The sequence below is a fragment of the Phocoena sinus genome, chromosome 19 (assembly GCF_008692025.1).
Source record: "Phocoena sinus isolate mPhoSin1 chromosome 19, mPhoSin1.pri, whole genome shotgun sequence".
In the NCBI taxonomy this organism is placed as follows: Eukaryota; Metazoa; Chordata; class Mammalia; order Artiodactyla; family Phocoenidae; genus Phocoena; species Phocoena sinus.
In genome coordinates, this window is record NC_045781.1 from 46,068,456 (window position 1) to 46,083,539 (window position 15,084).

The 15,084-nt window shown below is 53.6% G+C and overlaps 1 protein-coding gene across 3 annotated transcripts in view; it reads left to right on the forward strand.

Annotated features, from left to right (window-relative positions):
• The first annotated feature begins 1,793 nt into the window (after positions 1–1,793).
• ST3GAL2 (ST3 beta-galactoside alpha-2,3-sialyltransferase 2) overlaps positions 1,794–15,084 on the forward strand; it is a 67,756-nt gene continuing 54,465 nt past the window's right edge. For all 3 annotated transcript variants that reach the window (XR_004346789.1, XR_004346790.1, XM_032611917.1), the window contains exon 1: positions 1,794–2,022. The gene's annotated coding sequence lies outside the window, so the exon portion shown is untranslated. The remainder of the gene's footprint in view (positions 2,023–15,084) is intronic.

Below are 15,084 nucleotides of genomic sequence, written 5' to 3' on the forward strand. Positions count from 1 at the left end.
CTACCTGACAAGTCAGGAATCCACCTCCCCACCTCTCAATCCTCCAGCCTGTTATAGGTCATCATACACCCAGAAGCAGAGGATACCACTGAGCTGACCCTATCCTATAGGTTTGAGATTTCAACCCCTGGCTTGCACCCAGAGCTTGGGGAGTAGCACCAGGTATACCTCACCTGTCCCTCTTTGAAACAGAAAACTTTCCCAGCTTTGGAGAGAATGCTAAGGGCTAAGGTCTGGAACACCTTTCAGGCCCATGTAGTATTTTCCTTTTACTGCATGAACTGATTTACTTATTTAAATTAAAAAGAAAAAAAAAATTAAAAAGAGCATTTCTGTGGTAAACTAGCCTGAGACCCCTCTTTCTATAGCCTGGTTTCTCAGAGGCTAATATTATTCCACAGCCGGCCCATCCTTGAAGGACAATGCCAGAACTCTAGCCAACAAACGCCAATAGCAGCAGTTCTCAAAGTGGTTCCCCAAACCAGCATCGCCTGGGAACTTTTTAGAAACGCAAACTCTCAGGTCCACCCTGGGGTTAAAGAAACAGCAACTGAGCGTATGGGTCAGCTGTGTTTGAACAAACTCTCCAGGAGAATCTGATAGACGCCAGTTAAAGAACCACTGGTTTACAGGCCTCCCCTCTGCCAGAGGGGATGAAACTTGGAGGGCAACCTGGAGCTTCACTAAGATTGAGGTAGGAGGGCTTCCCTGGTGGCGCAGTGGTTGAGAGTCCGCCTGCCAATGCAGGGGACACGGGTTCATGACCCGGTCCGGGAAGATCCCACATGCCGCGGAGCGGCTGGGCCCGTGAGCCATGGCCACTGAGCCTGTGTGTCCGGAGCCTGTGCTCCGCAATGGGAGAGGCCACAACAGTGAGAGGCCCGCGTATGGCAAAAAAAAAAAAAAAAAGAAAAAGAAAAAAGATTGAGGTAGGTTTGGAAATTGGGGGAAGCTAAGAGAAGACATGGAAAAACGTGCTAAGAGAAGACATGGAAAAATATTTAAAATGTGTGCGCTTTGCCCTAAACAGTTGGGAGATAAGGGCCCCAACCAGAGAGTGAGACTGGAATGAGAAGGTGCCCCAGGGGGTGAGCGCTCCAGGAAACCCACACACACGCGGCCCCTTTTTCCCAAGTCAGGAAAACCACACGCCCACGTGGCTCCTGGTGTTCTCTCTTCTCCCGCCTGTGCGCAGCGGCTCGACCGCAGCTCCAGCTTGCGGAGCCCGGGCACGAAGCCAAGCTAGCCTCAGGTCAAGGCTCTTTGCGAGCGCAAATGGAAATGGTACCCGGGGCGCGGTTCTCGGGTCGGAGGCTTCCTCTCTAGTCCCGCTCAGCTGCAGCTGAACACAGCCGTGTCTGAGAGGCATCCTCGGCTACTTTGCGTCTCCCTTGAGATCCAGGTATTCAACCCGGGTCCGGGGCATCGCAGACCCCGAATCCTATTTCCACCATCGCGAGCCCGGCCTTCTGGGAGTGGAGATCTCCCATCCCCCTCTCCCCTCTTGCTCGGTAGAATCCCTGAGCCTTGGCGAAACTACAAAGCCCAGAGGCCCTAAGGCTCACGCGCTATCTTCTGGGAGTAGTAGTTCTGGATGCCGGACACTCCTAGCGGCCTGGCGCAGGCTGGACTCCATATCCCAGCATGCCCAGGGGCGTGCAGGAGGAGGTGGGAGGGGACAGACCAGGAGGATGTGAATGGGGAGGGGGCAGTTGCCCCCCTGCCCCCACCCTTCCCTTCCAGCCGGGCTGGGGTGGGGGGAGGGGCCGGGCTGAGGCGGCGGCGGCGGCGGCGGCGGCGGCGGCGGCGGCGGCGGCGGCGGCTGCTGCTGCTGCTGCTGCTCGGCTGCTCGCTTGGGGAGGGCACGGCGGGCAAGGGCGGGACTGGCCCGCTGCGGGAGGACTGGGGAGCCGCGGAGATAACGGGTCCAGACGCTGGCGGCGGCGGCGGCTTTCTCTGCACTGGCGGAGGCGGCAGCAGGAGCGGCGAGTATGGCCCGCGCGGCGCTCAGCGCTGACTGAGGTGCGCGGGCGGGATGAGGGCGGGCGGGATGTGGGGCGCCCCGGGCCCCTCTCTGCCCCGAACCCGCTCTGCGCGGGCAGCTAGCTCTGCCAGCGGCCCACACCCGCCCGGTCCACCCCGGCAACTTCCCCTGGGTCGGGGCGCTGGGCTCCCCCGTGGGGGCGGGGGTCCGCTTACATTGGCCTCAATCCCCTTTCCCCGCCTTCTGCTTCTGCACCTCCAGCCGCTCCCACGCGTGGCTGTTCCACTCCTTGGTGGCAGCCTCCAGCCCCAGCCCCAGCCCTGGGAAGCGCTCCGTGCCCCAGTCCCGACTTCAGTCCACTGCCTAGCTCGCGCCGCCAACCCCTGCGCGTGCTCCTGGCCTGTGCACTACTGAGAGACCCCTGCCCCGCTTCTGTTGGCCGAAGGATGCCTCTGCACCATCAGCACCTCTTTCCTCTTTCCCCTACCTGGCACTGCCCCCAAGCCACCCACAGTGGCCCAGTTCTCTCTGATGAGACCTAACTGCTTGACCTCCTTCCCACTTTGGAGAAACTGAGGCTTGGCATAAACCAGGAACTTGGCCAAGTCCATGCCCCAGTCCTGTGGGGCTGGTCTGAGCCCATGTCTTGGCATGGAAGAGTCATTTCCTCCCTCCAGTCGTTCCTAGGTGACGGAACCAAACTTTCCAGCTCCCTGCTGCAGCTCTGGGCTGAGCTCACTTTAGTCTCCCCTTTGGCTTTCTCCCACTTCTGTTTCCCCCTCCTCCTTCCTGTATTTCACTTCTGGCCTACTCTGCCTGTAGGGTCACCCACCTATTGCTCGTTTACTCAAGTTAGCCTTTTGATTTTTATTTCTTGCCAACTGCATCCATCTCCCATTTATAAAGCACTGCAGAACAGAGTCTAAGGTGGTGTTGGGGGGAAAGGGGAGAGAGAGGGGCTTGGTGGTGGAAAGGGAGTGGCAGCCTCTTTCAACCAAAGCTGCCGAGGGAGGTTCAGGACACTCTGGGGTCCCTGGGTGAGTCAATCCTAGCCAGTAACGCACACTCCCATCTTGTCTTTGGGACAGTTGTCTGGAAGCTGGTTGGTCATCCCTTCCTCTTACTAGGCCTGATGGACTCCAGCGTCCCCCTGAGATGGAGGGAACCTCCTACATTGGTGGAGATGGCCGTGTTAGAGGAGTCTGGGAGACCACACCCCTCAGCCTCATCTTGCTTCTGCTGCTAACTTTGGAGGGGCTTGCCGGTTCAGGGAAGGATGCCTGATAGGTGCCCTGAGCTCTTTGTGGAGGAAGATGCAGTGACTGTAGGTGGTGATCTCAAGTTTAGTCGTGGTGTTCAGGATTTGAAAGAAAGAAGAAGCCAGGGCTCAGAGAGGTGGCACAGACTTGCGTGTATAATTCAGTATTTTGTCTTCCTTCGGCACTTTTGCCTATGGGTCACCCCTTCCTAGCCCAGTCTTCAGTTTCCCAGTGGGGAGTTGGGGGAGGGAGGGAAATCTATGAGCCATCAGGAAGGCAGGCTCTGGGAGTTCCGCTGAGATCCTGAATGAGCAGTCTTGATCTGAACCAGATGGTTCTCTGCTTCAGCACCCCTCTCTCATGCCTCCCCCTTGGCTGTGAATAGGACGCCTTTAACCTTGTAACTTGAGAATGGAGGAAGGGAGGCCAGGGGGCCAACTGTCTGTGTGCGTGTTTATGTCTGCATCTGCACTCACGTGCGAGCTTGCCAGGGACCTGAGGGAGTGACCCTGCATGGGAATGCGGTGTTGTGATGTGCTGTGGCATGCTCACAGCTCTCTAGGAACTTTCTGAGCCCAAACCCTAGGTAGTGCCAATTTCCAAGTTGCTAAGAACCACTAGGTGTGGCCTCGTGGGCTATTTCCCCATGAGCCAAACCTCTGGACCTGAAACATGCCTCAGGGTGAGGATCACTCTTCTTCAAAAAACTAACTGCAATTTTGAGGAGTCCGAAATAGAAGCATGGGGGGACCGGTTTCCCAGGACTGGAGTTATCTTTTTCCTCCGGTCATGGCAAGAGAAGATCTGAGGGGTGGAGTCTGGCAAGAGGGATGGGAAGCTGATTCCGTTGCTTTGTTCTATACCCCATCCTGCCTTGTGTATTTGTGTACTTGATTTTGACCACCATTAAACTATGGAAGTTCTTCAGACGTGTCCTCATTTATGAAATATCACCACCGGCTTGGTCCTTGGCACATAGTAGGTGTTCAGTAATTTGAGTTAAAGTGGAGAGTCTTGCAGTTAAAGGGCAGGATCTCTCATACTTGATTAGACATCAGAATCCCCCTGGAGAGCTGTTTAAAGCACAGCTGGCTGGGCCCCACTCCCAGAGTTTTCTGGTTCAGGCAGTCTGGGTGGGGGCTAGGATTTGATTTGATTTCTGCCCAGTTTCTTGGCCTAACACTTGAGAACCACTGGTTTGGGGCCATGACGGTTGCTTGGGTGATTCATCCAGGCAGATGTAAAGTCTTGTTTTTTTTCTTTTTTTAAATTTATTTATTTATTTATTTGGCTGCGTTGGGTCTTCGTTGCTGCATGCGGGCTTTCTCTAGTTGAGGCGAGCAGGGGCAACTCTTCGTTGCAGTGCGCGGGCTTCTCTTGTTGCAGAGCACGGGGTCTAGGCGCGCCGGCTTCAGTAGTTGTGGCGTACGGGCTTCAGTAGTTGTGGCTCGCAGGGTCTAGAGCGCAGGCTCAGTAGTTGTGGTGCACGGGCTTAGTTGCCCCGCGGCATGTGGGATCTTCCCGGACCAGGGCTTGCACCCGTGTCCCTTGCACTGGCAGGCGGGTTCTTAACCACTGTGCCACGAGGGAAGTCCCCAGATGTAAAGTCTTAAGAGAAATTTCCTCCTACCTTGCTTCCCCACTCAGGCTTGTCCTGGCAGCTGCCCTGGATTAGCCTTTTCCTTCCATTCTCATGCTGCCCAGTGTTGGCTAGGTTGATGGTAGGGGTGACTTGTGGGGCCTGAGCTCCCAGTCCCCCTGTAACTACATAGCAGACACTGCCCTATGGCTATTTGAAAGAAGGCCCCACAAAAGCAGGACATTTAGGCCCCAGGGCTTTGGAAAAGAGGTGGCTGCGTGGACATGGAGTAGCAGACGCCAAACCGGGCACTCATCTGCCCTGTCCCTCAGAACAAGCGGGCTGGGGTGCTGGCCATGCTGCACACTTGACAGGATGCCTGGGAATCTCTGAAATTTAGAAAAACAGGAGGAACCCCTTGCATTGTGCTTTTACTTTGCCAAGCATTTTCCACCTGTTGTTCTTTAGGAGGTTGATAAGGCAGATGTAGACGCAGGTGGGGTTACTGAGAAACAGAGAGATGCACTGTGGGTCACACAGCAGGCCCAGGGCTCCTGATTCCAACCCTCTGATGGAGCATCTGCTAAACCAGTCGCTATGAATAGCTGGAATAACGACTGCTGTTCCCTGCGTGCTTATTCCTCACCAGTCACCAGGTTAGATGCCCTCACATGTCAGCTTGTTATATCCTCACAGCAGTGTTGTGGAGTCGGCATTATTGTCACTCTTTCATAGATGAAGCACTGAGCCTTGCGGAACTTATGAGACTTGCCCAAGCTCAGACAGCTGGTAAGTGGAGGATACGGAAGTCAGACTCAGGCCTTACTGACAGCACACCCTGGTGCTTTCTGTCACTCACTGCCTGTCTTGCCCGGAAAACCTGTAATTGTCGTCCGGGTTGTCTGCCCCCAGAGCCTGGTGAATTTTACTGAGCCTGGAACTATGCCGGGTGTTGTGGAGGAGAGAATGACCAAGTCACTGTCCGCTGGGAGAGGGATAAGACAAGTACACTAGTGTCCACAGTGGAAGGCAGAAGGGGCAGCCAGTGGCTTGTGGGTTTAAAGGAGGCGGAAGTCATCCACGTAGAGGGTTCAGAAGAGGCCTTTGGGTTGGGCCCTGAAGGGGCAGGTAGAGTTGCAGCAGTGCCTACAGGCTGGAGAGTGTGCAGGCCAACAGGTGCAGAGAGAGGCCATCATGGCACTTATAGGGAGTTTTCCCTTTTGGTTGGAGCATAGGAGAGGTATTTCAAAAAGCAGTGAGAAGATCCTGTTTGGTTACAAGCAACAGCTTGGCTGATTTTAGCAGGAAAGGACTTCATTGGAGGGCTATGGGAACTCCTAGAATCTGAGGGATGACTCAGGACCCAAGTCTCCTCCAGGGTCTTGGAGTAGGTAAGGCAGGAGCCAAAGTCCAGCCTCTTCAGGGTACCTCTGTCGCCAGGATAAATCTGTTCCAGCTGTGCTCTGTAATTTTGTCACCACAGCTTGGGAGTCATATCCCAGGGAGGATATGTCTCTTTGGCCCAGGCTGGGTCATGCTTCTTCCCTGGCCAGGGAAGGGCTGGTGGCATGGTAGGCAGTCCCCCCAGACTGTATCCAAAAGCTGAAGTCCCCAAAAGAAGTGGCAGTGGACACTTCAAGAGATCAGTCCAGCAAGGTGCTCAATGAGCACTCGAATCGGCAGACGGCAAAGGGAGGGCTTGGTTCTGAAAGGTTTCTGAGCAGGCAGAGGGCAGGCTGGCAGCAGGGTATAGCTGGGTCATAAGGGGACAAGAAAAGAAGGGAGGGAGGAAACGGAAAACTAGATAGGGTGCAGGTGAGATGTAATGAAGGCTGGAACTTGGCAGTAGAAATGGAAAAGAAGGGACTGATTCTAGAATTGTGAAAGTAGATATTTTCTGGAACAGACACTTGATTGGCTAGGGTTTGACACTTCATTGTTTGGGTGATGAGGTTGGTTCCTTTAGCTGAAGTGGGGCAGTCAGGAGGAGAAAGAGTTTGCAGGAGATGATGTGCCTTTGCTTTGGAGGAGCTGCACGCAGGATGCTCACAGCACACACGAAACCCTGGTGAGCTCGTTACTCCTGGCTCCATGCTGCCTGAGGTTTGGGGCCTCAGCCCTGAGGAGGTCGGGCCCCAAAGCTTCAGGGGCCCAGTACATCCTGAAAGCAGCTGGGGCTTTGTTGTCCACGCTCAACATGCCTACATCTCTTCTGTCTCCGCACTTCCACCTGCGTGGCCTTCTTCCTCCTCCTTCCCCTTCCCCACTCTCAGTTCCCATGCCCCAAATTCCCTCACCACGTGTTCCCAATACCTGAGCCCTTACCAACTAAAGGACCTGGCCCAGCTCTCTGGGGACTTAGGTTTTAGATTTTCCTCCCTCTGTGCTCAGAATGGTTGTTAACAAGTCCTCACTAACTATTAGGGCAAACATCTCCAAATGACATTTTGCAGGGAGAGGGTCTGAACTTTGCCTGCCTGGGGACAACAGGCTTTTCCTCCAGTTAGGCCGGGCTCACCAGGGACGCCTGTGTGTTTCCTTAAGCAGCCATTCTAGAGCACTTCTTGGTGCTTATTCATAAATCATTATACAGCATATTGTCAATCACGCTTTCATGTTGCCATTGCAGATCTCTCCTAAGGCCCCAGGGCATAAGCTGGGCTTTGGGCCACCCCAACTTTCTAGCTGAGAACTGGGCAAGTTTCCTCCTACAGGAACGGGAGGGAGGGGACAGGGTCCTCTCTGGGGTGGGGCAGGAGGGGCAGTACTGAAGAGTACTTATCTCCACAGATTCTCAGAGAGAAGGTCATCTTCCTGGGTGAAGAGGACTGTTCCCCTCAGTTAGAGCTGTTAGCATTCAAATATATGTGATATTTTGTCACCTATGAATGCAGTGCATTCCACCATGGACAGGAAGGTGAACCAGGGGCAAGAGAAATCTAGAGAAAAATGTAACTTTTCTTTATTTTGATGTCCGTGCTAAATTTGTATTTGTGAAATAATAACATTTGTATTTGTGAATAATAATAACATTAAAATGAAACAAACAGTTCTGCTATCAGTTGTTGAAAAACATCCTCAAATGGCTTCTTCCTTCAAGGGGATGTGACTCTGCAAATGAGGAAGTCCAGAGAGGGAAAGAGGTTGACTGACATCACCCCACCGGCTGCTGACGTGGGAGGGGAGCCGGCAGCGCAGGGATCTCCTCCCTGGAGGGGCATTGTTCTCTGTCCTGTAGGCCTCTGTTTCTCATCTCTTGCTAGTTTATCACCTTTGCCCATTAGCATCCTTTTTCCTTTTTTCTCCTTCTCTTCCTCTCTAGGATCAGGGAGGGAAACATACCGGAGGGACACAGAAAGCAGCCCTGCTTCTGTGCAGTCGGGGCATGAGGCCCATCCTGTGCTCGAGGGAGGGCAGGAGACCCTGAGGTGTTGGGGCATGACCCAGGGACCCCAGAGAGCAGCCCTCACCCTTTCTCTCCACCCTTCCGCTGTAAAGTCCTAGCACAGCAGGCAGGCAACAGCCTCCCAGCTTGAGCAGGTCTGAAGCCTTCTGAGGAAGAAAATCAGCAACAAATGCGAATAGCTAATTGGTCTAGAGGGAACCGTTCTGGTGAGGAAGAATCAACAAGTTGTTAGTGTGGCTGCAGGGAATTCAGAGGGGCTGGAGTGGGTAGTGAGAGGGGAGGTTGAGAGGTGGATTGTAGGAAGAGGTACAAGTGAGGGAACTGAGGGCTCGCGAGTGGGGATTGCCCCTCCCCACTCATGTCACCTCCCACAGCTCCACCCTGCTTCACTCCCACTCCTTCCTTCCTTTTTTTTTTAAATCGAAATGTAATTGACATATAACCTTATGTCAGTTTCCAGTATACAACATAACGATTCCATATTTGTATACACTGAAATGTCTACAAATTAGTTAACATCTGTCACCATGCAGAGTTACCACCTCCTTCCTTCCTGGTGGGGAGGGTCCCTTTGGGTTTGCAAGGGACTCTCCCCTGACCTGTCAGTGGAGTGCTCTGCAACCCTCATTCTCTCCCAAGTTCAGTTGAAAACAAAATACCTCATTTGATACTGATGGTAAACTGGAACCAGAGTCAGGAGGAAACAAAAGTCTCTGGCCCGGTGCTGAGTCCTCTGGCCGAGCAAGTGGAACAGACAGCAGCCGGCGGGACTGAGGCTGTGCGGGAAGGCAGGGGAGGGCCGAGAGCCCCTGAGCTCCCAGTTCCTGTCTCTTGGGTTTTCTAGGGAACCATCTGAGTCCGAGGCGGCCACAAGGGAGTTTCCAGGGTTTGGCCTTCTCTCTGTTCCATCCTGTCCCAGAGGGCTTTGTATTTCCCTGAACCCACACCTCTGTAGCTTCTGGCTGATCCCTGGGGCCTCCAGCATGGCTCAGGAGGAGACCCCAGGTACCACGGGTAGAGGGAGATGGGAAAGCCCGAAGGGGGTTTGGAGAGGCATGGGAACCCCGTTCAGGCTCTTCCAGTGTAGGGGAGCCAGTGTTGGCACTTCCTTAGAGAGGAAGATGCTATGCAATGGGAGCAGGGTAAGCAGCTTATGTCAGGGAGGTCCAGCCCAAGGCCGCAGTGGCAGCTGATGAATGAAGGGATTTCCTCAGTGCCTGAAAAGCAATTCATGCTGGACCCTAGAGCAGCAGCGGATGAATGTGAGTTCAGATCTCTCAAGTGGCATTTCCTGTGATTAACACAGAAGATACTTCACCCCTCTTTACACCTGGTTGGGCTATTTCACAAGGTGTCTTCTTCCACCTATGCTGCCCACCCACTATCCCAGCAGTTCCTGCCCATCCTGGATCTGTGGGCCTACCCTGCCATTCATCCTGTGCAAAACAGGAAGAGGAGCCAGCAGACCATCTGTTGTCTGCCACTGTGGCCAGGGTGGGGCCTGGCCTGAATGAGAGCCTCAGGGCAGGGCTATTTGGCTCTTCCAGAGAGGAAGCAGTTTGTTTGGTCAGGGGGCCCCCGGTGATTTTCATAGTCCAGGGCCCAGTCTGGCTGGGTGTATACAGGATTCTCACTGTCTTACTTACCTGCAGGGATTTGGTGCTGTGTGACCCAGGGCAAGTCTCTGCCTCTCTCTGGGCCCCAGAGTCCTCATCTGTAAATAAAGAATTTAAAGACCTGTTCAGGGATTTGCTCTCAAATCGTCTGGTAGACCTGACAGAGGAATGCCATATCCTGAGTGAGGAGATGGTGCTGAGGCCCAGGATACCGCCATGCAGTCCAGACGTCCATGGGAATCGGTTTGACCTTTCTGCTAACCCGCTTGGATGTACTGAACAGCAGCCAGCCTGCTCCGGCATCTCTCTGGAGAACCTGGGCTCCTGCAGCCAAGGGAGCTGTCCCCGTGCCTCTCGTTGTCCTCATCCCCACCTCCCAACCCTCGCTCTGCCTCTGTCCTGGGTTCAGGCAGAAAAACCCAACTGGTCTCTCATTGCATTCTTCCCTTCCTATACTGGCCTATACTGGTTAGCCTTTGGGGTGACTGTTTATAGGCTTCCTGTTTCTTTCTGCTCCCAGTCCCCTCACCTCCTTATACCCTAACTCTGCTCTAGCAAGATTTTTTCCCCAAAGCCAGCATGGGAGATTGGGTGACAGGCTGATCATGGGAGACGCCAGTTCGGTAGCACAGACTTCTGGCGGGTCTGCAAGGAGTTGAGAACATGCCTGGAAGGGGGCTGGGTAGAGTTTCTTAGTAGAGGAGAGAAGGAAGATGGTGAGGCAAAGGCCACACATAACATGATGCAAAGGCCTGAAATGAATGGGCAGGGACCACTGGCCCCGAGGAGACCAGTTTGAGCAGAGCATAACATTTCATTGCTCAAGAAGGAGAAGCAGGATGGAGAGGTCTGGCCAAGAGATGGGCCCCAAGAACCACCCTGGCAGGGGGGAAGGCCTGGGTTTTCCCAGGGCTGGGCTGGTTGTACACGATTGTGCTGGAAGTATGGGATGGGTTGTTAATGACTGTTTGTTCTCCACAGGCTGTGAGGCTGCCAAGGGTCAGTCTGATAAGAGGGAAGAGATAGGCTTCTTGAGTTTTATCCTCCCGACAGCTGCCTTCTCTCAGCCTGCGCCACAGATACTGACAGGCTATTGTGGCCCTGCTCTATATTCTCTCCTTTCTGATATACACAGCCCCTGGCTTCAGCCCAGCTGGGCTTCCCCTGCGTGGCCTCTAGCTCCCATTCCCATCTGTGGTTAGATGAAGTCTGTACTGGGGGAGGGTCAGTCCTGGCAAGACTGAGCTGTTCTGAGCCTGACCTGGGAGTGGGATGTACTCCAGGGTGCGGCCAGGGCTCTGGGCTGAGCAATGACTCCCAGACCTGCCTGGTCCATTTTGGTCTCAGGGTTAACCTGCCACTCAGCCAGCCAGACCTGGGACCATGGGGTCTTAACGGAGTCCCACCTTTGTCCCAGAGCTTTGGGAGGGCTGGGTGTTTTGCTGGGAGGAGTGGAAATGGGGATCTGATGGAACTTGCATTTGGAAAGATAACTTTGACCTTTCTCTGGAGAATGAATTAGAGGGGGGTCCGTTGAGTAGATCTGGGGCTTTAGCAGTTAAGGGGCTACTATTGGTGGAGGGTGACAGTTCTTTGGATAGAGTGATGGTGGCAGACGTGGAGGAAGGTAGAAAGCTGAGAGATTTAGGTGGTAAACAGGTGGACTTTATAAGAGGTTGGCTGCAGGAGGTTGAAGGAAGGGACATAGATGACTCCCAGGTTTCAGGGTTGGCTGGATGATGTCCCTTTCCAGACACTGGGAATACAGAAGGGAGTCCAGTTTGGGGGGCTTAGAGCGTGCGTGAGTTTGATTTGGAGCAGGGTGAGTCTGAGGTAATTTTGGGTGCCTCTAAGGTATGTCATCAAAGGGGCGGCTTCCAGAAATGAGTGGGATAGATGTGTCTGGAGTTCAGGGGAGTGTCTGACATCATTTGAAAAGCCAGACATGACTCTTAACAGGTTGAGAAACCGGTTTGGAAAGGGTTCCTCCCAAAATCCATTGCCAGATAAGGAATGGAACCTAGGGTCCTGACTTCCTGTTGCGTTCCATGTCCAGGGTCATCTTTTCTTTCCCTGACCACTTCAGCCGGTTCAGGGCCCAGCCAGGGCCCTCCAGTCTTGCTTGTGGCGAGGGGACTCTGGCTATGGGCATTCCTGACCCCACCCAGGCCACCCAGAAAGGCCATGCATGTCAGTGGCTCTCTCACCATCTGTACATCTGGGCAGTGTCCGTGGCTGGAGAAGAGTGTGGGTCCTGGCCAGGAATGAGCCACTGATGGGAATCCCAGAATCACTTCTGTTCCTGTGGGCCCATGGGCCTCTGAGTTGGGTTGACCTATCAAGGACAGGGTTTTAGGGCCAGGTTCAGGGCAACCCTTCTGCACCAGATGGCAAGCGATACTGTAGTGGCTTTTTAAAATTCCTTTAAATGAAATGGAAAATGGTTGTACATGTGTGCAAGATTGTATCAGTTGGACTTCTTCAATTACAACAGCCAAGAATCCAACTCAAAGTGCTTTTATAAAAGGGAATCCGTTGACTCATACCTGAGGGAATGGCTGGCCACATACAGGGAAGATGAGGGACTCAAACAACTCCATCTCACCCCACCCTTCTCCATAGTGACAGCATTCTCAGTTCCCATGTGGTAGAAGGTGCCTGTCAGCAGTGCAGGCTGACTGTACCTGTCAGCAGTCCTGGGTTCACTTGGAATCAGGGTCCTTGCCCAACCTTGGATCAAGTACATGGCTGGCTGCATTTGGTGCTCTGATTGGCCAGGCACAGGGATGGAAATTTGGGGAGAGATGACTTCCCAAAGGAAAATGGGGTTGTCATGCATTCTAAAGACTTCGTGTATTGAGGCAGTAGGCAGAGCTAGGTGTGCATGTCAGAATCACCACTGTAGACAAACTTATAAGGATTTATTGCCATGTATTCATTTACCTTGTTAAAAACTGAATGCTAGCATGTAGAATGGGACTTAGAATCATTGAGTCATTCCATTTACATTTCAGGAAGTGGGGTTGAGAAATATGCCTGATCTCCTCAAACCAGTAGGTAGAAGAACTGAGTCCAGAACCCAGGTCATCTGACTTGCAGGCTGAGGCTCTTTCCAGTAGTAAGTGGTGTCTTTTAGGGAGGAGCCGCCATACCCCGGTTGCCCATCCACAAAGTCATTGATCCCCTGGACTGCAAGACAAAGAATAGACACAGGCAGGTTATGGAAAATAGCCCCTTCCTCGTGGTGGCCCGGGGCCATCTGTCTGAGATGAGGGAGACATTCACTCAGTGTGTGTTCAACCAGGTCCCAGTAAACAGAGGAGGCATTGGCCCAAGTCTGCCCGCTTCTGCCCTGGTGCTGCCTCCATCCCCTCCCCGTCTCCCCTGTCATCTCAACTTCCTAGATGCTCACCCTCCTCTGTGCAGTTTCCTGCTGGGGCCTAGATAAGAATGTAACTCTAGGGCTGCTGTGCTTTCTGGATTACGTTGTATTTCCTGCTGGGGAGGGTTGTGCCCCTGTGTCTTCTCCCTTGGAAGAGAATGCCCAGGATGGTGGTGCCAGTTTCAGGTACAGAGAGATGAATAGCACAATTTTGGCTTCAGTTCGCGCATCACCTCCAATTTGTAAAGGGTACAGATGTTTGACTCAGCTTGGCAGAGCCAAGAATGGGGTGTTGTAGAAAGAGCTCTGAGGGAATTTCCTGGCGGTCCAGTGGTTAGGGCTCCGCGCTTTCACTGCCAAGGGCCTGGGTTCAGTCCCTGGTTGGGGAACTAAGATCCTGCAAGCTGGGCGGTGCAGCAAAAAAAAAAAAAAAAAAGTGCTTGGGGCTTCGAGCCTCACCTTAGCAGGAGGAGACCTCAAGTTCAGTCTGACACAGGTGTCTTGCCCAGAGTGGGTCACTCCCCTGGGGCCCCTGGTCAGAAAGGGAAGGCTGTCCCCTGAGTGTGACATGTATGTTAATAAGATGCTGGAGGTCCTGGGAGCTTGGGGGTGCTTCTCCCCAGCCCCAAGGTGCTCAGTGAGCAAGGCGGGGCTCTTCTGAGTTTGGGACTGAATTCCTTTTTCATTCTGACCATCTCCTCATGCATCTTTCCTCCTGCCCTTCATATGCGTGTTGACAACCAGTCTTCTCTCCTGAACTGTTTGCCAACCCAGACTGACTAGAGCGCTGTGTCTGCCCTGCATGCTTGGCTCCCGCAGGCTCCCTGGTCCACCTGTTTCTGTCTGGGTTCATGTTCCCAGAGATTGGCCAGCTTGGGTCCGGTCTCCTGTTCCCTCAGGCTTAGCCACAGTGCCTACTCTTGTCCCCGACTCCCTCTTCTCGGTGAGGCTGAAATTCACTGGTACCTCGGGTACATAGTGCCTTGAAGCTTATAGTCATTGCTTATTTCATCTTGATGGGGACTGTGAGGTAAGCAGGGCAGCAGGCATCATCATGCCCATTTTACAGATGGAGGACCTGAGGCCCAGAGCGGTAAGATTTGCCCAGACATGCAGCTGTCGAATAGCAAAGCCAGTCCTGGAATTGAGGTCATCTGGGTTTAGTCCAGAGTTCACTGTAAAATGTTAACTCATAAGACACGTGTTGAGGTGGGGCTGCCCCAGTCTCACCAGGCAAGGGGCTTGAAAGGAGGCCCTGGGCCCCACCTCTTGGTGGCCCCCAGGTCACCCTGTACAGCCCAAGCCCCAAATAAGCACCATCGTGTTGGCCATCCCCTTGTAACCCCAGGATATATAATAAAGTTAGCCAAAAGATACCGCTCCCTGGGGACCATGGTGATGGACCCCAGTTGGTGTATTCCTCCCCTCCATGTTCCCCCAAAGTTGACAACAATAATAGATGTCATGACAGATATTATCTTAGCAGGGAACATATAATGTAGGCCAGGTCCAGGAGGATGAATCGCTCTTTGAGGATGGGACTGGGGAGGGCTCCTTGCTCTCCCACCCTGGCTCCCCTCACCCAGGGGCGAGGGGCAGAGGCAGGGCAAGGGGAAGGCTGCCTTTGCTCTACTCATAGCAGCTGATATTGCCACTTTCCTGAAGGGAAAGCAGATGACCTGCCTAGCAACCTTGGGGATGTTCTTTCCTCCCAGGGGTCCTGCCTGAGTCAGTCACAGCATATTATCAGCTCCTCAGTGACGAGGAAGACGGCTTAGCCAGAGCAAGGGGTGAATGAAAGCAGGTGTGCACTGACCTCTACAGTTTACCAGCCACCTGCCCTCTGCCTCCTGGAGCT